General features: G+C 37.0%; 1 protein-coding gene and 1 pseudogene across 4 annotated transcripts in view; both read right to left on the reverse strand.

Moving 5' to 3' along the window:
* Positions 1 to 27,120, reverse strand: part of NFAT5 (nuclear factor of activated T cells 5) — a 120,058-nt gene that overhangs the window by 78,051 nt on the left and 14,887 nt on the right. The window lies entirely within an intron of this gene.
* LOC110122671 (ubiquitin-like domain-containing CTD phosphatase 1 pseudogene) lies at positions 24,887 to 26,229 on the reverse strand (annotated as a pseudogene).

Genomic DNA, 27,120 nt, shown 5'->3' on the forward strand with positions numbered 1-27,120 from the left:
CCCATATTAGTATGTTCTTTACTCAGAAAGAACTTAGAACTAATATCATCATGTTTTACTTGTGACAGTGAAGTGTAAGTGACAGTCGCTCAGTCGTGTCCGACTCTTTGCAACCCCATGGACTATACAGTCCATGGAATTCTCCAGGCCAGAATACTGGAGTGGGTAGCCTTTCCCTTCTCCAGGGGATCTTCCCAATCCAGGGATCAAACCCATGTCTCCCGCATTGCAGGCGGATTCTTTACCAGCTGAACCACCAGGGATTTAAAGAACTTTTTTAGGTTATTCAATTAAATATCTGATAAATACTATAATGTGCCACATGTAAAAAATACTGGGTTAAGTCTTTCAAGGTTTTTAAAAAATGAGAATCTTGTAAAATTACAAAAATACTCTGTACATAAAGACCCATACAAATGTACCCTTTGTGTTCTATGTACAAAGGAATATGTAAAAGAAAATAAAGACACAGTAGGCTCTGCCCCCCAAAAACTGAATATCTGAACTTCCCTGGTGGTCCAGTGGTTAAGAATCCACCTGCCAATGCAGGAGACATGGTTCAATCCCTGATTTGGGAAGATTCCACATGCCATGGGGCAACTAAGCTCGTGCACCACAACTACTGAGGTCCAAGCATCCTAGAGCCCATGCTCCACAAGAGAAGTCACTGCAATGAGAAGCCCAAGCACAACTAGAGAATAGGCCCCACTCACTGCAACTAGAGAAGGCCTGTGCATAGCAACTAAGACCCTGGTGAGGAGCCATAAACAGATCGTAGGCCAAGGTCTTGAATAATCAATAAAATAGACTTTCAAGTCAGATATAGTAAAATAGGCAACACAAACCTATCATAAGACCAGTCTATAGCAATAAGCAATTATCAGACTCAGGTATCTTCTAAAACCTAGTTGTGATTGTTCATAGCAGCAAGAGTGAAAACTAGGCTATTAAAATGTATAATTATGTGACACTATAACTATAAAATAATAGCACCGATACTTGCTGAATGAGTATTTATGAGTGTCTAATTTATGACCATGCACCCTTATCCCTTCTCCATTCTCTTTTCCTCCACACCCTCAAGATACAATGATTTTCAATACTTTAGCCAAGCACTCCCTTAATTTATTTCTTTGCAAATGCTATTGTTTCTCCCTGAAATACTGATTTTCCCATAGCCCCTTTCAACAGTTATTTCTTCCTCAAAAGCTTTTCCTAACCACTCTAGTCTTAGTTAGGCATCCTTTCTCTATATTTCCTCTACCAGAACACTTATCACCCACTGTTTCACAATTATCAGTTTACCTCTGTGTACTTCTTATTAAACTACATATGTCATGAGGACAGTGGACATGACCATCTCATTCATACTGTTTTCTCAGCAACAGCACAGTGCCTGGCACAAACAGGCATTTATTTGATGAATGAACAAGAAAACAGAAGCAGTGGGAATACATAAGAATGCTGATAAACCATATAATGAATGAAGAGGCAGAAGGGTCAGAGTGAGGGGGAAGAAAAGCTAGGAAAAAAACATATAGAAAGAGTCAGAGGATAGCTTGGAGAAAGTGTCAAAAAGAACAGTCTTGGAAGCAGATGCCCCAAAATGAAAGTGCCTCATTTAGTTCGAATAAGAAAAACTGGAAAGAATGTATTTATTTGATGTGGCAAAAGATATTTCTTGATACCTTTGCCAAGGAAGTATTAAGGAAGTGATGGGGATAGAAGCCAGAAGGAAAAGAGTTGACAACCAAATGGAAGTGAGGAAATAAATGCAGTGTAACCACAAATACAGATTACTATTTCACAAAGTCCTTGCAAGGAGATAAAAAAGAATACTTAAGGAGACAGGGCCAAATAATGGGTTTATGTTATTTTACTGTGTGGAAGAAGAAATATGTATGCTTGACAGTATAAGGAAAACAGCCAGTAACAAAGAAAAGTTTGAAGATCCAAGAGAGAACATACAGAAGAGATTTAATTAAAACACCACCACCATATCTGACAACTGTGAAGTCACAACTGAATTTCCAAAAGAATGCTTGCGTGCTAATACAGGGTTATGGGACAATTACATGGTAAAGTTGAAATTAGTGTTGCAATGAAGATAACAAAACAGTTTTCGAGGGCATTGTTATCGAATTATACTACTATAAGGAGTCTGCTTTCTAACTTTTTTAAAGTACAATTTCTTTCAGAATTGTATTATCATGTGCCACAGCAATTCCAGAGAAATTGCAGTTAAACAGTTTGACAACTGCTACTATGAAGAAACAAAAAACATAATAGAAAATAATGAAAAACAAGAGATTGCCATGCCCTCCTCCAGGGGACCTTCCCAACCCAGGGATCGAACCCAGGTCTCCCACATTGCAGGCGATCCTTCACCATCTCAGTCACCAGGGAAGCCCATGAATATTGGAGTGGGTAGCCTATCCCTTCTCCAGGGGATCTTCCCTATTCAGGAATCAAACCAGGGCCTCCTGCACTGCAGGCAGATTCTTTACCAGCTGAGTTACTAGGGAAGCCCATGAAGAAAAAAATCATAATAGTAAATAATGAAAAACAAGAGTTGAAAACTATTAAAGCAAAGTAGTATGTCAAAGAGTCAAGTCCAGGAGATTTGAGGGTGCCTTAGCATTTCTTCTACTAACATGAAAGAAAAAGAAAAGAGAAAAATAAGAAGACCCAAACAAATTTTTGAGATAAAGAAGCAAAAAGTTGCTTTTTCATGAAGATGACACTGAAAGTGAAGAAGGAAGCCTTTGCTCCTCCCTGCCAAAGCCAAAGCAAACATTTTGAAGGCAAAGAAAGCAATAGTGAAAGGCATCAACAGCCACACACACACACACACACACACAGATCCAGATGTCACCCACCTTCCAGCAACCCAAAACACTGTGGCTCAGGAGGCACCCCAAATATCCTCAGAAGAGCAACCCTAGGAGAAACAAACTTGACCACTAGGCTATCATCAAATTCCCTCTCCTCACTGAGTCAGCTATGAAGAAACAGAAGACAACACGAAGGTACTCATCGTGGATGTCAAGGCCAAAAAGCACCAAACCAAACAGGCTGTGATGAAGCTCTATGACACTGTTGTAGCAAAGGTCAACACCTTGATTAAGCTTGATGGAGAGAAGAAGGCCTATGTTTGAATGGCTCCTGACTATGATGCTTTGGGTGTTGCCAACAAAATTGAGATCATCTAAACTGAGTCCAGCTGGTTAATTCCAAATATAAAAGTTCTCACTATTTGCTATTTTTAAAAAAAAGAGAAAGATAAAAAGTGAGGGACTTTGGAGGGAGCACTTCAAAGTGCTCAAAGATAATTCAATTATTTCTTTTGGGCAGTGGCTGTGCTCTAGAAGTAGATGCTTAAGAGGCATGTAAGAAATCCTTCTATATGTATTAATGTTTAAAGGGCCAATTATATAGAGGAATTAGGGATTAAGACTCAGGGTACGAAACTTCTAATACTAGAGGTTGTCAATATTATTACTAAACAAAAATATATGAATTTTCATTTGACTTCAATCAGAAAGTCAGTATCAAGAGACACTATACATAGCAGATGGTTATTAGGTATTTCAAATATTATTGTAATCATTTTTGCATGAGGTGGGGTAGGGAGGAAGGAGAAAACCACAAGGTTACATAGAAATGTATAAAAGCAGTATGATCTTTGTGTCAGGATACCAATATTGTTTACAATAAATAAGAGGTAAGCAGCATGTCATAACGAAAGAGCAAAGGTAGTGAGAACTGGGCTTTCATTACAGCTCTATCTACTTTGACTTTAGCCAAGTTACTCATCATAGTAAGCCTTGACTGCCTCATTTATAATATGACACAGTAAGCTTATAATATGACATCTATTTATCTTGTAGAGTTCTGAGCACTAGCAATAATGTATACAACACACCTAAAACAAACTGTCCAGCATAATGTAGGCATACAATGATTATTAAGCTGACAAGTAATTAATTCAACCAGAAATAATTTACTGTGAGCCAAGGATACAAAAATTAAATAGGACAAAAAGCTCCCTGTCCGTAAGGAACTTTTCTGTAATGAGAGAAACAGGAAAACAAGAAATCATTTTTAACAATTCAAAGTGGGACAAATGCTATGAAGAAGACAAATAAGAAACTGTAATAAAGAACAAAGTGGAAACTACTATAAGAGAAGATAGTCAGGGAAGGCCTCTCTGAAAGGTTCCTGGGTATAAGTGAATCAGCAACTCAAAAAGAGCAAAAAGAGAAGTAAAATCATCTGAGGAAACAACATGTACAGAAGTCCACAGGCAGGAAAAGCCGTGGCTAGTTCGAGTAACCGAAAGGTGCACAGCAAAAGCAAAAGGTGCACAGCAAAAGCAGAGTAACCAAGAGAATGTGCTTCCTAGCAGGAGATAAGGTAGGGATGGTAGAGGGCAGCTCTTGCAGGACCTTGGCATCTTTGATAAGGTCAATATAGTGTTTACTAAATGGATGGATAAATGAACAGAAGTATGAAACAGACTTCAAACTTCAAACAAAGGACACAAGGCAGAAATACCTAATGATGTAGCCAGCACCTTTAAAAAAACAAAAATAAAAACAACGAAGTACTACTTATTCAAATCAGTTCATTTTTTAGGGAAGCGAAACAAAGTAAAAATACAGAAATAATTACTATCGTCCTAGTAAAGCTAAAAATACAAATGTGACGGTAAACAATAGCTAAACACACACTAACAACACAGTACTACAGCTCTTTCCTCAACCTAAAATCTCCCAACCTAAAATGTGCCAGAAGTTTACATGTGAACTGGTTATAAGCTATGGCTATCTCTACTATAAGTCTATAAACTCTGTTATAAAGGGAGCCACAGCTGCTAAAATTACATGCATTCACTGAGGGATTACCAGGAAACACTGAGTTATGGAGACATTAACTGGAGCTAATAACACAAATAAAAGTCACAATTTCTCCCCTCAAATGGGTATGCAACGAGGAGGTTGTTATGGATATGAGACATTCCCTCAAACACATACTATGATTTTCCATTGACTTCACAAGGCCGAGTATCAGACACAACATGAGATGGTTATAGTTTCAAATGATTATTGTATCATTGTTTCAATGAGTGGGTAGTACGGGAGAAAACCACACGGCTCCTTACTAGAAGTCACAAAGCGTATGTCTTCTTGAGTCCAATTTGTTTTACATATAAGAGGTTAAGCGTCATGTCTAAGAAGTCCAATAGTAGTGAGAACTGTATTAGGCTCTTTATCTTTGCTAGCATTACTTCATCTTATAAGCTCGTTACTCTCCATTTCATTATGAACATGATCTAAATATGAATCTTTTATCTTGTAGAGTATCTGAGCACTGCAATAATGTATACAACACACCTATCAAACTGTCAGCATAATGTAGGCATCTGGTTGTTCAGCTGACAATTAATTAACAGTTCAACAGATACATTGGTGCATGTGGCTCTGTTCAATCTGGATTCACTCCGTGTCCGAAGGAATTCTGGTAATGAGAAACAAATCAGACTTTTTAAAATTCACAATGGTACATGTGGAGCAAATAAACTTAATTAAAACAAAGGGGTATAAAGAAATAGAGGTAGGCCCTTTTCCTATATGATCACACCTCAAAGACAAATAGTAGTAAACATCTTGGAAACAGCAGCCATCCACTGGCGGTAAGAGCCATTGTGTTTGATTTAGCCAAGGTGCTCTGCAAAAGCATGTTGAGCAAAAGCATGAGTCAAGGAATGTTGTTAGCAGCGTAGGTATGTTGGAGTAAGGGGCTCGTTGTCAGGACCGCATTTTTTGATAATGGGTCATTTATTTTCTAAATGGATGATAATGACAGGAAGTATGACTTAGACTTCAAATATGGAGAGAAATCCTTTCGTTGTTGCCAGCATCCTTTCACAACGAGTAGCTACTTTTCAATCTTCATTTTTTAGGAGCAAAAAGTTATTAAGTTTACATCAGTCCCTATTTGTTTAATTTTGCGTATAGTTTACATTATTTCTTTCATTCCAAAGGCAATCCAGTGAATATTCATGACCATTTTAAAATGACTAATTTCACTTTGAAATGCACAGCTTTTCTTTTTGCAGGTCTTGCACTTTCTACAGCACATATCTGGAGGGCAAAAGTGTTCTGTCTGGCCTGCACAGTGTTCTAAAACATTCTGAATTAGTAGTCAACATTTAATAATGGGATTTTACATAATCCAGATTTCTGCCTTCTCTTGACAAATCACAAGACTTGGCAACATTAAGTATATATTCCCACAAGGAAAACTCTTTTAGTGTGATTTCCAGTTACTGAAAGTACCACCCAGCCAATTTCACTGTTTTACATTACACCGAGTCCTGTAGGCATCTGAGTTTTCAATCTCTACACTAGGAGTTTTATGACAGATTTTCTTGTGAAATGAGAGGAGGAAAAAACAAAAGATGAATCTTTCCTGAAGAAACTTTTCAAGAGCTTAAAGACTAAAACGGTGATCTCAACTTTCTTGATCATATGGATGATCTTCTTGATCATCTTGATTCCTCTCTCCAGAGGCAAATTTAATGAGAAGGAAACGGTATATGACAGTCAAGAGCTGGGAAGTACCTGATCTTCCAGAGTTAAAGATGCAATACCAAAACACTTCACATTTTTTTTTTAAAGGTATAGACTTTTACAGAACTTAATAATCTGACTTTCAGAGTTTATTTAGTCTACTTTCTTATTTTATAGATATAGAAACTATCTATATAGGTCATAGATACCTAAACATCATCTATATAGGGCCAAAGGTTAAGAATTTGCCCCAAATCAGAGAGCTGACAGCTAAATCAGAATTAGAAATCAGTCTCAAAACTTATAGTTCATTTTTAACATTTACCAAACATCTAATACTTATAAGGTTCCATGCAAGATAATAAAGGCATAAACATGTACAACAGTACTTTTTAATATATTGCTTTTCACTTTCTTTTTTGTTAATATTTTTATAGAATTTTAAATAACCCCTAAAGGCTACTTTTAAAAAAACAACAAAAAAAAACTATTTCCTATACCCTGAAGAATAGAAAACTGGTACTCAAACAAACATATGTATGTGCATTCATAGCATGTGACCACCAGCACTACTCACAAGAGATAAAAGGTAGAAACAACCTACATGTCCATCAGAAAATAAATGGATAGGACTTCCCTGATGGCTCAGTGCTAAAGAATCCACCTGCCAATTCAGGAGGAGACAAGGGCTCAATCCCTGATCCCGGAAGACCTCACATGCCTCAGAGGAACTAAGCCCATGAACCACTATTTGGAGTCTGTCCTCTAGAGCCCAGAAGCTGCAACTACTGAGCCTACATGCTGCAACTGCTGAAGTCCACCTGCACCAGAGCCCAGGCTCTGCAACGAGAAGCCACTGACGTCAGAAGCCCATGTACTGCCACTAGAGAGTAGCCCCTACTTGCCACAACTAGAGAAAAGTCTGCTCAGCAATGAAGACCCACCACAGCCAAAAATAAATAAATAAAAACAAAATTTTTTAAATATGTGAATGGACAAAATACATTGTGCTATCCATACAATGGAATAGTATTCATCCATAAAAAAGAATGAAGTACTAATAGATGCTACAAGGTGGATATATCTTGAAAACACTCTAAGTGAAAGAAATCATACACAAAAGGTCACATGTTATATGCTTCCACTTATGTAAAGTAACCAGAAGGATAAATCCATACAGAAAGAATCTAGACTGGTGGTTACCAGGGGATAGGGAGAGGGAGAGGTAGGGAACAACTGTTTAATATGAGTACAAGATTTCTTCTAGGGGTGGTAAAAATATTTTTGAGCTAGATACAGAGAGAGTGGTTGCATAATACTGTGAACTACTCACTTTAAAATGGTTAATTCAAAAAATAAAATGGTTAATTCATGTGAATTTCATATCAATAAAGACATTTTAAAGAACAATTCCTTATCTGACCACCTAATACAAAGTAATTGCTCTTCCTATTAGACAAAACAAAAACAAAACAAAAAGTCCCACATCCATGTAACCACCTATTAGGTACCCAAAGTTACTTTTAGTCTGTTTTCTGAACTGTAAAATAGATGAGTTACAATGTTACCTATACTTCACATGTTACCTATACTTCAGAGGGTCGTTCTAAGGATTAAATGAGATAATTCAAGAATTTAATGACCCAGCTTCTTTGAAAGAATTAATTTTAGCTATTGTTATTATATAATTAAATAATCATTAATATAGCTAATTTCATTAATTATATTAATATTATTGGAAATCTATAACTGGCAGGTCTCTCAATCACCAAAAACTGCTCGTATATAATAGTACTGACAAGTAAACTGTTCAAAACTCAAGTTCTTTGATTTAGAATGTATATGAAAGAAAAGACAATCCTGAAATTTTCCACATCACAGAAGCAGACCTTAATAGAGAAATAGGTTCTAAGCTCTGTATAAATGAAAAACATGAAGAGGACTTAGAGGGCTGAAATAAATGCAAACACTGAAAATTAAACTCTGTGAGGAAAAATTTAAAAGATGGTATCATAAAAGTTTCGTTTAGTTACAATGTTCTAATACATGAAGCTTCCTAACATTTTGTTAAATTATAAAAGTGACAAAAGATATATAAAAGATACATCATTATAGAAAACTGGGATTATTTTTTAAGTATGAAGGAGAAAATAAAGCCACTTCAAATCCCAGTTCTCAGAGATAACCATTCTAACATTTTAATCTATTTCCTACTAGACTTTCTTTAATAAAATTGGGATCGTAATTTTATATTTTCCTTAACATCCATCACGGACATTTTCTTTGATCAATAAGTATTCTTTGAATACATGATTTATAGTAATAGATTTCGTTTTATGCACATTTACTAGACAAAAGATAATGAAGATTTCTTTACCTTTCCTAACATAGAAAAGGAAATCTAACATTAAATTGCATCCTGAAGGATTTTAATTAGCTAAATTTAAAAAAAATAATTATTTCTTCTTAGTTATAAAATTTTCACAAGAAAAAAAGGTTTTATGCTTTAAATGTCTTTCATTCAACAAACTGGAAAGCTAAAGTTTAGAGTTCTACAACTACAGTTAGTAGCAGAACAAGGAATTGAATCCAAAGCCTAATAAGCATTTAACCAAAACATTATAGGATGACCTGGTGTGGTTTTATCTAATTACAAGTGGGCAGTCTCCTTTAGTTACTCCATTTTCAAGATAAAGCTAAAAGATGCACCTCTGAAGGAAACCCCTTGAAATTTAACAACAGAACAAATTTAAAAATAAAAGACAAATTAAGTGGGTAGACTAGAGCTCACCATAGAGAAAACACTACATAAGTATTAGCTATTATCACTCACAGAAGATAATCACACTAGTGCAAAAAAAAAATTGCATGGTGCGTTTAAAACAGTTAAAAAAAATAAAACATGGTGATGTTTGTAACAGTTAAAAAATAAAATAAAAGCGCATCAAAGATTAGTTGATTTAAGTATATTTTGTTATTACTTTATGGAATACAGTCAGCCCTCTGTATCACCAGGTTCTATATCCTTGAATTCAACCAACAGCTACAGGCTGGCAACTATTTACATAGCACTGACATTGTATTGGATATTATTAAGTAAACCTAGAGATGATTTCAAGTATATGGGAGGATGTGCATAGGTTATATGCAAATACTAGCCATTTTACACAAGGGCTCCAAATTTTGGTATCCCCGGAGGTCCAATCCAGGACTGAACCAATCCCTGGTGGATACTAAGGAACTACTGCACTTTGAAGCTATTTTAAGAGTTATAATAGATCAATACATAACAATATCAGGAAGCAGATAAGAAGACAGGATGTACTGCATCTCATTTATGCAGAAATGTACAATAAGAACAAATAATATAAAGTAGATGGGGCTTCCCTGGTAGCTCAGTGGTATTAAAGAATCCACCAGCCAATGCAGGAGATGCAGGTTCAATCCTTGGTTCAGGAAGATCCCCTGAAGAAGGAAAGGGCAACCCACTCTAGTATTCCTGCCTGAAATATCCCATGAAGAGAGGAGCCTGACAGGCTACAGTCCATGAGATCACGAAGAGTCAGGCATAACTTAGCAACTAAACAACAATACATACATAGAGTACAGACAGAGATGGCTGAAAGAATAATTAACATATTAATGGTGGTCATACAGAGATACAATAGACTTTCCTTTTAATTTGTTATTTTGTATCTTTCTACATTTAAAAAATTCAAGATAAATAAATATGTAAATATTCATTATATACATTAAATATAAGGCGGTATCAACAGGGAAAAGAAACAAAATGAAAAAGACCAATGGAGAATAACTTCAAGGAATAGATGGCTGTAGGTTATGTCTTGAGAATTTCTTTATCCAGCCCTTATTGCTTTTCTAACATATTCATTCTATTAATCTTGTACAATCCTCAATAACCCAAACCATTCATCTTCCTGAACCAAAAACAAACAGATTAGTACCACTATGAATTCATGATCTTCAAAGTAGCTCAGAAGTCTTTTTTGTTTGTTTTTTGTTTTATTTTTTGGCCAAGCCACATGACTTGCAGGATCTTAGTTCCCCAACCAGGGATCAAAGCTACACCCTTGGCAGTGAAAGCATGGAGTTCTAACCACTGGGCCACCAGAGTTCCCTCAGCTCTCCCATCCTAAAGCTCATATCTATCATTCTTGGTAAACGAGTGTTCGTTGCTCCACAAAGGAAACAGGCAGGCTATAAGACACGAATTCCCTGTTCTTCCTTTCCCAGATACAAATTATCCTTACCTTTGTCCCTTTAGGTCCAAGAGAAGAAGCAATCCTAGATCCCTTTTTCCTTCCTTACTCCTTCAAAAGCTTCTTCTATTAATAAATTCCTATTCTTTATCTTCGACTCCCTCATTCCACAAAATTCCTATTTCTATTTTATCTCTTTCTAGTTTCCAGCTTCCCTTCCCTCCACAACCACACTTAGTACAAAAGTGGTCTTCACTAGCTGCCTCCACTTCCTCTACTTATGTTTATTACTCAACCTACTACTACTTGGCTTCTGCTCCCACCAGTCCCTCAAAATTCCTGTCATCAATAAACTCCTAACTGACTTATTTCCAACTTCTGACTCTATTAGTGGTAATGCCTCTCTCCATCATCTTTTGTTTCTCTTCTTCCCTCTCTGATTCCTCTTTAGTCCACTACTTTTTCCATTCCTCTTAAATATTTTGAGTGCTTTGCCCTGGGAAATGAATTTTCAACCTTCTTCTTTATTATTTTCCTTTCTTGATTGTTAATTTCAACTTCAACCATAACTTTAATGATATTCATAAATTGATGACTATCAATGTTTGCCTCCAGTTCCAGATTGTTAGAGATAAATACTGACCAGTATCTTCATTTGGACACTTACATAGACATTTCATCTTCAGTATGTCTAAACCAAATCTCTTTATTTACCTCATCCTCCCATCAGTCTTTTACCATCTTGTTAGAAGAGAACTCCATTTCTGCAGTCTGCTCAGTTCAAAAAACATGGTCATCATCTTTCACTTATCTTCTCTCACACCCTACACCTAATCTTTAAGCAATTCCTGTCCACTTTTCCTACAAAATATTATCGAGAACTCTTACATTTCTGGCTACCTCCACTACTACCATAGTGGTCTTAATTGTCTCACCTGAACTGTTATCTACATTGTAGCCTGAATAATCCTTTTAAAACCTAATTCAAAGAAATAACTGGAAAATAAACACACACACAAAACCTAATTTACATCACTCCTTACCTCCCATGTCAAAGTAAAACCTAAAGTCCTTAGATGATCTCAGCACCCTAACATCTCTCTCACTTAATCTCCTACAACTCTTCTCCTTATCCACTCTGCTCCAGCACACTAGCCTCCTTACTAGTAGTTTCTTGAACATGCCAAGCACCTTCCCAATCTCAAATCCTCTGAACCTAACCATTCCTCCATCTGGAAAATTCTTTCCCTAGGTATTACCATAGCTTACTCCCTCGGTTCCTTCAGGTCCATGTACAAATGAAGCACAACTTCTTTGAGGCACTCCTACCACCTTATATAAAATAGCAGCCACTAGCACTTTATTATCTTTCGTAATGCTACTTAGTTTTTTCACTCCCCGTTATTTTTTAATCGATGTAATTTACGTAACAAAAGTGTTCCCTTTTAAACTGTGCAGTTCAGTGGTTTGAATTATATTCAGAAAGTTTTAAAGTCATCAGCTCAGTTTAGTTCAGTCGCTCAGTCATGTCCGACTCCTTGCGACCCCATGAATCGCAGCACGCCAGGCCTCCCTGTCCATCAACTCCCGGAGTTTACTCAAACTCATGTCCATTGAGTTGGTGATGCCATCCAGCCATCTCATCCTCTGTCGTCCCCTTCTCCCCCTGCCCCCAATCCCTCCCAGCATCAGGGTTTTTTCCAATGAGTCAACTCTTCGCATGAGGTGGCCAAAGTATTGGAGTTTCAGCTTCAGCATCAGTCCTTCCAATGAACACCAAGGACTGATCTCCTTTAGGATGGACTGGTTGGATCTCCTTGCAGTCCAAGGGACTCTCAAGAGTCTTCTCCAACACCACAGTTCAAAAGCATCAACTCTTTGGTGCTCAGCTTTCTTCATAGTCCAACTCTCACATCCATACATGACTACTGGAAAAACCATAGCCTTGACTAGATGGACCTTTGTTGGCAAAGTAATGTCTCTGCTTTTTAATATGCTGTCTAGGTTGGTCATAACTTTCCTTCCAAGGAGTAAGCGTCTTTTAATTTCATGGCTGCAATAACCATCTGCAGTGATTTTGGAGCCCAAAAAAATAAAGTCTGACACTGTTTCCACTGTCTCCCCATCTATTTCCCATGAAGTGATGGGACCAGATGTCATGATCTTAGTTTTCTGAATGTTGAGCTTTAAGCCAACTTTTTCACTCTCCTCTTTCACTTTCATCAAGAGGCTGCTTAGTTCCTCTTCACTTTCTGCCATAAGGGCATAAGGGTGGTGTCATCTGCATATCTGAGGTTATTGATATTTCTCCCAGCAATTCTGATTGCAGCTTGTGCTTCATCCAGCCCAGCGTTTCTCATGATGTACTCTGCATATTAGTTAAATAAGCAGGGTGACAATATACAGCCTTGACGTACTCCTTTTCCTATTTGGAACCAGTCTGTTGTTCCATGTCCCAGTTCTAACTGTTGCTTCCTGTCCTGCATACAGGTTTCTCAAGAGGCAGGTCAGGTGGTCTGGTATTCCCATCTCTTTCAGAATTTTCCACAGTTTATTGTGATCCACACAGTCGAAGGCTTTGGCATAGTCAATAAAGCAGAAATAGATGTTTTTCTGGAACTCTGTCACTTCTTCAATGATCAAGCGGATGTTGGCAATTTGATCTCTGGTTCCTCTGCCTTTTCTAAAACCAGCTTGAACATCTGGAAGTTCACAGTTAACGTATTGCTGAAGTCTGGCTTGGAGAATTTTGAACACTGCTTTACTAGCATGTGAGATGAGTGCAATTGTGCAGTAGTTTGAGCATTCTTTGGCATTGCCTTTCTTTGGGATTGAAATCAAAACTGATCTTTCCACTCCTGTGGCCACTGCTGAGTTTTCCAAATTTAAAGTCATCACCACTACCTAATTCCAAAACACTTTCATAACACAAAAAGAAATGCCATATCCATTAGCAAGTCATTCCCCACTCCCTCATGCCACAAATCTCTGGCAACCACTAATTTACTTTCTGTCTCTATGGATTTGTCTGATTTTACCCTCTAACATTTGATAATCATTTGTTCACTGTCTCTTTCCAACTACCAGCATATAAACTGGTGAGGGCAGGAACTTTGTTTTCTTTAATTCTGTGGCCCCAGCATCTAGATTAGTGCTTGGTATATAGGAGGTGCTCAATATCCCACAAGCATCTTAATTTCAACATACTCAAAATGAAACTCATCATCTTCTGCTTGGCTTTCCAGGTCATGCTAGTGGTAAAGAATTCACCCGCCAAAGCAGGAGATATAAGAGATCCCTGGGTTTGATCCTCGGGTCAGGAAGATCCCCTGGAGGAGGGCACGGCAACCCACTCCAGTATTCTCGCCTGAAGAATCCCATGGATAGAGAAGCCTGCCAGGCTACAGTCCACAGGGTCACAAAGAATCAGACACAACTGAAGTGACTTAGCCTTTCTTTTAGCATGAAATAATTATTTCAAAGCAGCGCTTACCAAACTACGCTAAAATTGTGTCTGCTCTATTATTAACAATGGTGAGTCTCTTTAAAGCACTGAGCACAAAATACATTAAATAAACGAATAAATGGCCACTTTCCTAAACACCTTAATATTCAGTGTATTAAAGACTAACATTTGCTTAAAAATTAATAACTAAATACCATTATGGCAACAAGTCATAATCTCCACCCCTCCATTCCTACTTTCTCCCTAACATCTCTCCAGACAACAGAGACTATTAATATCTATCAAGGGTAACGCTCATTTATTTATTCATCCTCAATTAACTTTGGGTCTAAAACCTAGTTTAGAACACACAAGAGGAAGATTAACCTACACATGCCAGAGTAGGGAAGCCAAAGTAGAAATGGCTGTAGCCAGAGCTATTCACCATGGTGAATAGTGCAGTTACCTGTTTTCAACTATCAGGATACTGTGACTTTTACTGTACAAAAAAACACAAGACATATGTAATACTGTATAAAACGTCACTAGTTGACTATGATACTTCTATCACATTTATTAAGCTTTCTATGATACTTGAGGGTCTCTTCACTTCATCTGTGCTGCACCAATTCAGGTTCTTAGCATATCCAGCCTTGGTTTACCACATCTTGCACTGTTATACCTTTTCTCTCACTTATTCGCCCCTTCCCCAATCTCTAGCTCTATGATCCAGCTGTACCGAATTTCGTTCAATTCTCCAACACACTCATCTCAATATTTTCCAATATGATATTCTCCCCTTTGCCTAAAACACACTTCCTCCAACAAAGTCCCTTCACCTTTACCTGATGAATTTTTATCATTTCAGAACTGAGTCTGGATTTCACCTTTTATCAAAAGCCCCTCTCTGATTCTCTGGCACCTTCTCATGTCCTACCTCATCAATCTGTATTTCCCTTTTCAGAGCACTTAAACATACTATTTTTAATGGATTATTTATTAGTCTGTTCCCCCAACCAGAAGGCAAGCTAAGTTAGGGTAGGAAACACATTTTTTCTTTTACTATTACATCCACAGTCAGTTGGTAAACACATGATATTAGCCAAGATTACAGGGGGAAAAAAAAGAACTGATCAGAAGTCAGAATATCTCTCAAAATCTAGCTCTTCTACTGATTAACAGTGCAAACTTAGGCAAGTCTCTCAATCACTTGGGGTTTTGCTTTTATTATCTATAAGATGTGGATGATAACTATACCTCCCAGGTGCAAAAAGATTAAATGAAGTAATGTATATCAAAGTGCTCTACAAAGCTGTGGGCAAAGTGTAATACGAGTGTAAGCTGTCTACTTGTCCACTCTCCAACAACAGAAATAATCCTACTTGTTTATCATTACATTTTACATTGGTCTATTAAAGTTAAAAGGAATTTTTCTTTAAAAGAAACCAGATTTGGAAGATATACTAGAAGCAGAATGGTTTCTATTCCATCTCTTAGCAGTTTCAACTAACAAGCAGTAGATTTTTCTGAACCTGTTAGTCAAGTGCTAATAGGTTAATGAACAACTAGGTAGAAAAGGATAAATTCAGCCCACTAACAGTTACAGCTGGGGGGGGAAGTTCTAATATAAAAACAGGTTAAAATACAAGTTTTTCTTTATTAAAAAATGCTGATAATCTTGTATTCTTACACTGTACCAAAAATGGCATAGTTTCACATAATAATAAACTCAATTCATTTCCTCCTGTTTCCTTTTTCTCATCCTATTCTACACACCTACCAGTTTTAGAATTACAACATTTATATCTGTATTCTCAAAATTACTTCGTTAAAAATGTAACTGTGCTGCAATATTAGAGGTGAATTAAAGTTATTCTGATGGCAAATGCCATTTCAGTCTCCTCCATAGATATTTCACTATAACATCTTCCAGAGACAAAGAGTAGCAACCCACTCCAGTACTCTTGCCTGGCAAATCCCATGGATGGAGGAGGCTGCAGTCCATGGGGTCACTAACAGTCGGACACAACTGAGTGACTTCACTTTCACTTTTCACTTTCATGCACTGGAGAAGGAAATGGCAACCCACTCCAGTGTTCTTGCCTGAAGAATTCCACAGACGGGGGAGCCTGGTGGGCTGCCGTCTATAGGGTCGCACAGAGTCAGACACGACTGAAGCGACTTAGCAGAAGCAGCAGCAGCAGCAGCAGCAGAGGCACAGAGAGATACAGAAACTTAGTAAAAAAAAAAAATTTTTTTTAACTTGACCAATTAAAATAAAATTCTGGCTATGATTTGTTGTTTAAGGACTTCCTTGGCGGTCCAGTGGTTAAGACTCCACACTTTTACTACAGGTGGCATGACTTGGATCCCTGGTGAGGGAACTGAGATACTGCACACTGCAGAAAGATTTGTTTAATGCATTTATTCATATTTAGTAAAGGTATACACATAATCTATAATATAACACATAATCTATAATAAAACACACTGGTAATCTAAACCTAGTTTATTCATTTTGGACACTAATATAAGTAAAAAATGTAGTTAAATCTGACATTTTCTCAACTCTCCACAAAAAAATAAAATAATTTTTAATTTTAAAAATGTCTGCTAAATGCCGATTTCAGTGTTCAAGACTGACATCTGGAGTCACATATCCTGTGCAGCCTTCACTGACCCTTTATAAACAGTGTTAAAGACTCCCTCTTCTCTACTTGCATAACACCCTTTATTTCTAGTAAAGCACATAGTGCATTATTTTAAAGTTTGCTGATTTTATTTTCTCTCAACTGTGAACTCTGTAAGAGTGGTTCCCTCTTATATTGTGTCCTTAGTCCAATACAAGAGCTATAGATGGCAAATATATGGGGAAAAAATGGAAATAGTGACAGACTTTATTTTCTTGGGCTCCAAAATCACTGCAGACGGTGACTGCAGCCATGAAATTAAAAGACACTTGCTCCTTGGAAGGAAAGCTATGACAAATATAGACAGAGTATTAAAAGGCAGAGACATCACCTTGCTGACAAAGGCCTGTATAGTAAAATACTGTATTTCCAGTAGTCATGTATGGATGTGAGAATTGGACCATAAAGAAGTCTGAGCGCCAAAGAACTGATACATTTGAATTGTGGTGCTAGACAAGACTCTTGAGAGTCCCTTGGCTTGCAAGGACATCAAAAGGAAATCCATCCAGTCCATCCTAAAGGAGATCAATCCTGAATATTCACTGGAAGCACTGATGGTGAAGCTGAAGCTCCAATTCTTTGGCCACCTGATTAGAAGAGCCAACTCTTTGGAAAAGACCTTGAAGCTGGGAAAGATTGATGGCAAAAGGAGAAAGAGGGCAACAGAGGATGAGATGGTTAGATAACATCACTGACTCAATGGACATAAATTTGAGCAAACTCCAGGAGATGGTGAAGGACAGGGGAGCATGCTACATACAGTCCATGAGGTCACAGAGAGTCAGATACAACTGAGCAGTTGAACAACAACTAAGGGGAGGAAAGGCTAGAAAAAGATAGAGAACACAACTTGAAATTTATAGAATATTAAACATAAAATATGACTGTCTAAACCACTTTAGAAGTTATTTTCCCCATATAACCTGAGACAAAGTAACTGTAAACAACAATTTTCTAATATTTACAAGCTGAAATTCAAGTGAGTTTTATTTTAATGATACAAAGAAGAAATAATACTGTTCTGAATTATCAAACACCTCTCCTGAAAAATTCTGAGTTTCAGCTAATATGGTTTTTGTTTTTAAATAAATGCTCAAACCTAAAAATTATCAGGAAACCATTGTTATATATCATTGCCAATCATCTAAAGCAAGATTTGTCAATTTATTGGTTCATTCAGAATTATTTATTAATACTTAATCAGTATTAAGTCAGTTGGTATTTCAGTTCAGTTCAGTTGCTCAGTCATGTTGGTATTTAGCACTCATTTAAATCTGTACTGAGAAGACTTACAAATGTCAAAGTGAGGAAGGCTCTTTAGATACCCAGGGTGTCAAAGAACCACCTATGATGATAGATAAAATATACGGAAAAAGAATAGTGAAAAATAAAGTAACAAAGTATCAAAAAAGAAAACTTCCTGATGAAGATAAGATAAGAAAGATCTGGAATTCAAGAGTCTTACCCTGAACATTCAAAGAAGTTATCTGAATCATCCTGAAGTTTCTATTCAATTGTAGTTGAATACTAAAATTAGAGATACTGCTTTTTACTGTCTATTCCTAGCTGCTGCTGCTGCTGCTGCTGCTGCTAAGTCACTTCAGTCGTGTCCGACTCTGTGTGACCCCATAGACGGCAGCCCACCAGGGCCCCCGTCCCTGGGATTCCCCAGGCAAGAACAGTGGAGTGGGTTGCCATTTCCTTCTCCAGTATTCCTAGCTATTTTAACTCAAAAAACTTCTTTACTCTCTTATTTTTACCAAATATTATCCTTTGAATTTTCACGTTGAAGTTTTATCTACATTTAAGGATTTTTAGCAATCCAAATGTGGATTTGCTTATCCATCCTAATACAGCACATCCACATCTGAACTGCTTAAATGGTACTTTTCTCACAGTATACCCCAACCGTCCCTTTATGAAGAGTTAAGTTTACTACAATCCACGGTCTCTTCCCTATGCAATTAACACACGAGTAGATGAACAATGTCCTGCTAAAGAGGAAGCAGGAAATCAAAGATGGAGCAGAGCATTACAAGGACGGTCCTTCCCAGAGTATTGAAGGATCCTCCCTGTAACTCTCTGCTCCATCTTTGGTTCCAGAACTAGACAGTGGTGAATATTCAAACAGTTCTTAATGGAAAGCCTAGAACCTTGCTTTCCACCAAAATCTAATTTGACCTATCTAACAAATGGTTTCTCTCTCCTGGGCAACATTATAGGTTCCAATTTACAGTGATTTTTTCCAAAAGATCTTACTTTTCACAGTTCACTTTTTCTGTTTTATTCATAAAGTTTTGCTAAATTTCACTTTTAAATCTATTTGACTTAGAAGATTCCAACATACAGTTTATTTCTATATTGGCTGATAATTGATGTTCTAAAAAGGCCTAACAGTTAGTTCAAGAAATACTAGTATAAATGTATAGGAGAACAAAGCACATCTAAATTTAAGAGAAAATGTACTTTGGATTTAGACATAAATAAGCAAGTATGATGAGAACACAATTACTCACTAGCTATCTTTCAGCTTTAAGTTACCTTTCTAATTTTAGAATTAGTGGCCATCTCCCTTCTGAAGTTTGCCACCTCAAGTAGCCCATCATAATTTCACCAAATGAGTAAAGCCAGGTCTGATTACAGACCTAATCTTACATATTCTTAGGAGTAGGTTGGTTTCTGTAATTAGGGGCAATATTAAGTTGGGGAATCTGTGATGAAATCAGTACTCAATAAAAGCACTAGTCATTCTACAAAAATTACTGTAAATTATTTACACCTAAAATATTATTTATTCATAAACCATACTTGTACACAGATTAACAAGCATTTACCAGTAAACTTACAAGTACTAGTCAAGATCAATTTAACTTCATTAAACTGAATCATATTTAAATTCTCTCATTTATTCTCAAACTTAAACTTGAGCTGTGGCAATAACTTAAGAGAACATCCTTTTAAATAGAGAACATTTTAGTAGTCTGAGGACCAAAAGAAAATAAATTAAGCACTTTAATGCTTACACAAAACAAATACTGAACTACCCAACAATGCATTTTACCCAGGTCCTCTGATGAATACAATTATACCTTTATTAATATACCAGTATTTGAAAAAGAATAGGTACATGTAAATGAATAACTGAGTCACTTTGCTGCACATCTGAAACTAACACATTGTTAATCAACTATACTCCAATATAAAAGTTAAAAAGTAATAAAAAGATAAAAGATATCATTAAGAAAATGAACAAAAACTAATAATCTAGCAGTACAGGGTCCTCATTATCCTCTACTAATGATCAATATAAATACAAAAAGAACACTTTTATAAGACTTAATAGGGTTTACAATTTCCATAAACAGTACAAAAAGGCCAGAAGATGAGGCCCCCGCACCCAGGCCAGAAGGTGTCCAGTATGCTACTGGGGAAGAGTAGAAGGTAATTACTAACAGATCCAGAATTACTAATAGCTCAAAGAATGAAGTGGCTGGGCCAAAGCGGAAACAACCCTCAGCTGTGGATGTGTCTGGTGGTTAAAATAAAGTTTGATGCTGTAAAGAACAATTTTGCATAGGAACCTGGAATGTTAGGTACATGAACCAAGATAGTGTAAAGTCAAGTGGGCCTTAGGAAGCATTACTACAAACAAAGCTAGTGGAGGTGACGGAATTCCAGCTGAGCTATTTCAAATCCTAAAAGATGATGCTACTAAAGTGCTGCATTCAATATGTCAACAAATTTGGAAAATTCAGCCGTGGCTGCAGGACTAGAAAAGGTCAGTTTTCACTCTAATTCTAAAGAAGGGTAGTGCCAAAGAAAGTTCAAACAACAGGACAGTTGTGCTCATTCTTCATGCTAGCAAGGTTATGCTCAAAATCCTTTAAACTAGTCTTCAGCAGTATGTGAACCAAGAACTTTCAGATGTACAAGCTGAGTTTAGAAAAGGCAGAGGAAACACATCAAATTGCTAACATTCATTCGTTGGATCACAGAGAAAGTAGGGAATTCCAGAAAAGCATCTAATCCTGCTTCATTGTCTATGTGAAAGACTTTGACTGTATGGATCACAACAAACTGTGGAAAATTCTTCAAGAGATGGGAATACCAGACCATCTTACCTGTCTCCTGAGAAACCTGAATGCGGGTCAAGAAGCAATAGTTAGAACCAGACATGGAACAACTGAATGACTCAAAACTGTGAAGCAGTACAACAGGCTGTATATTATCACCCTGCTTATTTAACTTATATGCAGAGTTTATCATGCAAAATGCTGGGATGGATGAATCACAAGCTGGAATCAAGGTTGCTGGGAGAAATATTAAAAAAAAAAAAAAAAAGGTTGCTGGGAGAAATATCAACAACCTCAGATATGCAGATGATACCACTCTAGTGGCAGAAAGTGAAGAGGAACTGAAGAGCCTTTTGAGGAGGGTGAAAGAGGAAAGTGAAAAAGCTGGCTTAAAACTCAATGTTCAGAAACTTATGATGATAGCATCTGGTCACATCACTTCATGACAAATACATGGGGAAAAAGTGGAAACAGTGACAGAAATAAACAGACTTTATTTTCTTGGGCTCCAAAATCACCGTTTGGCCACAAAATTAAAAGATACTTGCTCCTTGGAAGGAAAGCTATGACAAATCTAGACAGAGTATTAAAAAGCAGAGACATCACTTTGCTGACAAAGGCCTGTATAGTCAAAGCTATGGTATTTCCAGTAGTCATGTACAGATGTGAGAACTGGACCATAAAGAAGGCTGAGCACCAAAGAATTGAAGCATTTGAAATGTGGTGCTGGACAAGACTCTTGAGTCCCTTGGACTTCAAGAAGATCAAATCAATCCATCCTAAAGGAAATTAACCCCGAATATTCACTGGAAGGACTGATGCTGAAGCTCCAATACTTTGACCACCTGATGGGAAGAGCTGACTCTTTATTTTTTTGTAATATTTATTTATTTTTTCCCCATTTATTTTTATTTGTTGGAGGCTAATTACTTTACAATATTGCAGTGGTTTTTGCCATACACTGACATGAATCAGCCATAGATTTACATGTGTTTCCCATCCCAATCCCCCCTCCCGCCTCCCTCTCCATCCCATCCCTCTGGGTCTTCCCAGTGCACCAGCCCTGAGCACCCGTCTCATGCATCCAACCTGGGCTGGTGATCTGTTTCACCCTTGACAGTATACTTGTTTCAATGCTGTTCTCTCTGAACATCCCACCCTCGCCTTCTCCCACAGAGTCTAAAAGTCTGTTCTGTGCATCTGTGTCTCTTTTTCTATTTTGCATCTAGGGTTATCATTACCATCTTTTTAAATTCCATATATATGTGTTAGTATACTGTATTGGTCTTTATCTTTCTGGCTTACTTCACTTTGTATAATGGGCTCCAGTTTCATCCATCTCATTAGAACTGATTCAAATGAATTCTTTTTAATGGCTGAGTAATATTCCATAGTGTATATGTACCACAGCTTCCTTATCCATTCATTCTGCTGATGGGCATCTAGGTTGCTTCCATGTCCTGGCTATTATAAACAGTGCTGTGATGAACACTGGGGTGCACGTGTCTCTTTCAGATCTGGTTTCCTTGGTGTGTATGCCCAAAAGTGGGATTGCTGGGTCGTATGGCAGTTCTATTTCCAGTTTTTTAAGGAATCTCCACACTGTTCTCCATAGTGGCTATACTAGTTTGCATTCCCACCAACAGTGTAAGAGGGTTCCCTTTTCTCCACACCCTCTCCAGCATTTATTGCTTGTAGACTTTTGGATAGCAGCCATCCTGACTGGCGTGTAATGGTACCTCATTGAAGTTTTGATTTGCATTTCTCTAATAATGAGTGATGTTAAGCATCTTTTCATGTGTTTGTTAGCCATCTGTATGTCTTCTTTGGAGAAATGTCTGTTTAGATCTTTGGCCCATTTTTTGATTGGGTCATTTATTTTTCTGGAATTGAGCTGGAGGAGTTGCTTGTATATTTTTGAGATTAATCCTTTGTTTCTTCATTTGCTATTATTTTCTTCGATTCTGAAGGCTGTCTTTTCACCTTGCTTAGTTTCCTTTACTGTGCAAAAACTTTTAAGTTTAATTAGGTCCCATTTGTTTATTTTCGCTTTTATTTCCAATATTCTGGGATGTGGGTCATAGAGGATCCTGCTGTGATTTATGTTGGAGAGTGTTTTGCCTATGTTCTCCTCCAAGAGTTTTATAGTTTCTGGTCTTACATTTAGATCTTTAATCCATTTTGAGTTTATTTTTGTGTATGGTGTTAGAAAGTGTTCTAGTTTCATTCTTTTACAAGTGGTTGACCAGTTTTCCCAGCACCACTTGTTAAAGAGGTTGTCTTTTTTCTGTTGTATATCCTTGCCTCCTTTGTTGAAGATAAGGTGTCCGTAGGTACGTGGATTTCTCTGGGCTTTCTATTTTGTTCCATTGATCTATATTTCTGTCTTTGTGCCAGTACCATACTGTCCTGATGACTGTGAGCCGACTCTTTAGAAAAGACCTTGACATTGGGAAAGATTGACGGCAAAGAAGAGGGCAGCAGAGGATGAGATGGTTAGACAGCATCACTGGCTGAATGGACATGAGTTTAAGCAAACTCCAGGAGATGGTGAAGGACAGGGAAGTCTGGGGTGCTGCAGTCCATGGGGTCACAAAGAGTAGGACACACTTAGTGACTGAACAACAACCAAATAGCTTCCATAGTTATAGAAGCATATCTCACTTCATTTATGCAGTTTTTCTTCCTCCTAGCTCACTGTCACTATTGTGTGACATTTATTGGAAAACTGCAATCCTCATGCTACTATTAAATATAAACATTTGCTTTCGAGAAATTACCAAAATGATTCAACCATGCATATTAATAGTCAAAAAAATTTCCAATCTAAATGAGGTTAATCTACTTCATGAATTTTTCAACAATTCATCTGTAGTCTAATTGTGCTCATCAAAATTTTGTTTTTGATTATTGTAAAATGTAGCACACTCAGTATTATCCCATTTACATTTAAAGCACATTTAAATTATTCAGTCAGCTAATGTACACTGTGTTACATGGGAAAATGAAACAGTCTCCCTTCCATGTGCCACCACACAATTACCTGTTTCATTAACTTTACCAAAAAAAAAGTTACTATATCTCATTTTTTTTGTCTTAAGAAAAGAGATTTATTATTTACACCACTGAAACAGTCCCCCATAAGAACAATATATACCATGCTTATTTGAAAGAATCAGATTCCTTTCAAGTAGAAGAACTGTATAAAGCAATACTGTCAACACAAAACAGTGGTCACATTACATCTGCAGGCACAAGCATTGCAAATAAATTTTTTTTCATCTTATGGCTAGGTATTTTCACTGAAATACAGTGTCTGCACTTCTACAAGACAGAGCTGGAACTGAACAAAAACTTTTGTTCATGCTTTTCAGGGCTGAACCAGTGATATGTCCCATTTGAAAATGTACTGCTTTTAACTGCTTTTAAGACAGTGGTTTGAGGCAGGAGTGCTTCTACTTGGCCACCACAAAGAAACACACTCTAGTTCTGTACTTTCATTCCTCAATCTTATGTTTACTATTTGTCATATTATGACATATGTGTATCACAGCAGACACTTTCTAGTTTTACTCAAAGAACACTGACACACATACAGACCAAACTGAGACAGGTCAGAATTTAGAAATGTAAGTAGTGGAGTAAGAAGAGAAACTGTGTTTATGACAAAGGAATAAAAAAAAAATCTTGGTGATTTTAAACAAACCAAATTAGGTTTCTTACTAAAAACATTTCTTTTTTTGGTTTTAAAGAGAAAAACAGTAGTTTCAAGATGGGTTTGGGCTTAGACAACACATTGAGACAAAAACACAACACATACTTGTTTCCAAAGTCACAAAATGACATTGTTAAGTATACATTTCTGCCACTCTGTGTGGGGGGGGGTGGGGCGGGGGGGGGTGCTCACTACTCTATGCTGGAGAAAATATTTTTTAAGAGTTATAGTATATTCATATGGGGGGAGTTTTTTCTTCTTTTTTGGCATATTGCTATGATCTTCAAAAAATATAAAATTAAATTTACAAAAAAAAACTGGAAGACCAAGTATAAGCAGTCGGTATATGCTGCAGTGTCCAGCACCATCATAATGATCTTTAGCATAAAAGCGAGAAGTTGTTCCTGGATATCAAGTATCTTCAATAACTGCCAGTACAGTTTGTAACTACTGTCCTTCCTTCTTTGAGAGATACCTTTCCCAATATTTGTGATTCAGGTCCAAAACATCATCTAGTTTTGCTATTTCCTTGAGGTACTGGGTTAATTTTAAAAGCTCTTTGTCTTTATCTCGATTTAGGTGTGCTTTCATAAAAGGTCTTATCTTTAGTCCATTCTGTGGGTTCATTAGAAAATTTCTTCCTATGTCATCAAACATGATGGTGTTTTTCTTGCTGTAAAACTCCGAAAACTTTCCCCATATAACACCAAGAGGCTTTACATCTATTAATCCTCTCCTTCGAGTATGCACTGTTATCATAGCAGCACTGTCCAACATGAAGGTAATCTTGTAATTTGCATTTGTACTCACTCCCAGCTCTTTCATTTTAGCTTCAATCCACTTCATATTTGTTGCAGACCAAATAACAATGTCATAATCCTCATATGCAGATGTTAGGAATTCATGAAGATATGGCCGCATTAATTCTACCCGTCTCTGCACAAGACCTATGGTCAAATAACGTATAATCAACATCTAGTACCAAAAGTTTTTTCCCTTCCCTGGGAGGATTCAAAATTTCCACTTTGTACTCTTTTACTCTGAGGGAAATTTTCAGTAGGTTTTCCTCCCTATTTTCTACTTCAACTACTTCATCTTCAATATCAAAGTCGTTAACAACATCATCATTGTCAGGAGGTGGACCTAAGACATCTTCCAAGCTCTCCTCACGAGTTCCCATCATCATGATTTTAGTATTTGGTTTCAGTTTGAGAGCTCCAAGTTTAACATCATTTTCTGCAGGTTTGCCTTTAACTTTCAGCCCAAGTAACTTCTGGCGTTCTGGTAGCACTCCTGTAAGGGTCTTGAGAAACTGTTTGAGATCCAGCACAGTATCATCTTCCGAAAGTGTGGTCACTGAATATTCCTGTCCACCCCATTTTACAATGATAGGAAGAGCCATCCTTGAAACATATGATAAGGCGGTTTTCGTTCTGAAAAAGATACCTGGAATACAGCGGAACCGACAACAGCGGATGCAGGAACCGACCGCCTATATCTCAGTCTTAAAATTACTTTTTTAAACATTTCATGTGTGGGGTAAAATATACATAAAATGTACCTTTGTAACCATTTTTTAAGTCAACAATTCAATGGCATTAAGTTCATTCACAATGTTGTACAATAATCATCACTACTATTCATTTCTAGGACTTATCACCCCAAACATAAACTCTATATAAACCCATTAAAAAATAACTCATTGCCCTCTCCCCATAGTCCCTGGTGACCACTATCCTACCTTTTGTCTTTATTCTAGATACTCCAAGGAAACTTGACAATATTTGTCCTTCTGTGTCTGGCTTATATCACTTAGCATACGTTTTCAAGGTTAATCCATGTGTTAAGATGATATCAGAATTTCATTCCTTTGTAAGAATGAATAATATTCCACTGTTACATTTTAGTTATCCTTTCACCTGTTAATGGAAACTTAGCTTTCAGTACAGGGTTGTGCATCCATCATCACAATAAGTTTTAAAATATTTTTATCATTCTCCAAAGAAACTCCAAATGGTTTAACTATAATTCTCCATACCACTGTCCATCCCTAGGAGCTACTAATCTACTTTCTGCCTCTCAAGATTTGCTTAGTCTGTAGATTTTATATAAATGGAATCATACAGTATGTGGTCCTTCGTGACTGACTTCTTCCACTAAGCATATTTTCAAGACTCATCCATGTTGCAGCATGTATCAGTAATTGATTCCTTTGGCCAAATACTATTCTATTAAATTGACATACTACATTTTGTTTATCCGTCTATTCATTAGTTAATGGACATCTGGGTTGTTTCCATACTTTGTCTATTATGAACAATGCTGCTAAGAGCATATATATACAAGATTTTATGTGTACAGATGTTTTCATTTCTCTTGGGTATGTATCTAGAAATGAGATT

Source organism: Odocoileus virginianus, chromosome 20 (assembly GCF_023699985.2).
Source record: "Odocoileus virginianus isolate 20LAN1187 ecotype Illinois chromosome 20, Ovbor_1.2, whole genome shotgun sequence".
Classification (NCBI taxonomy): Eukaryota; Metazoa; Chordata; class Mammalia; order Artiodactyla; family Cervidae; genus Odocoileus; species Odocoileus virginianus.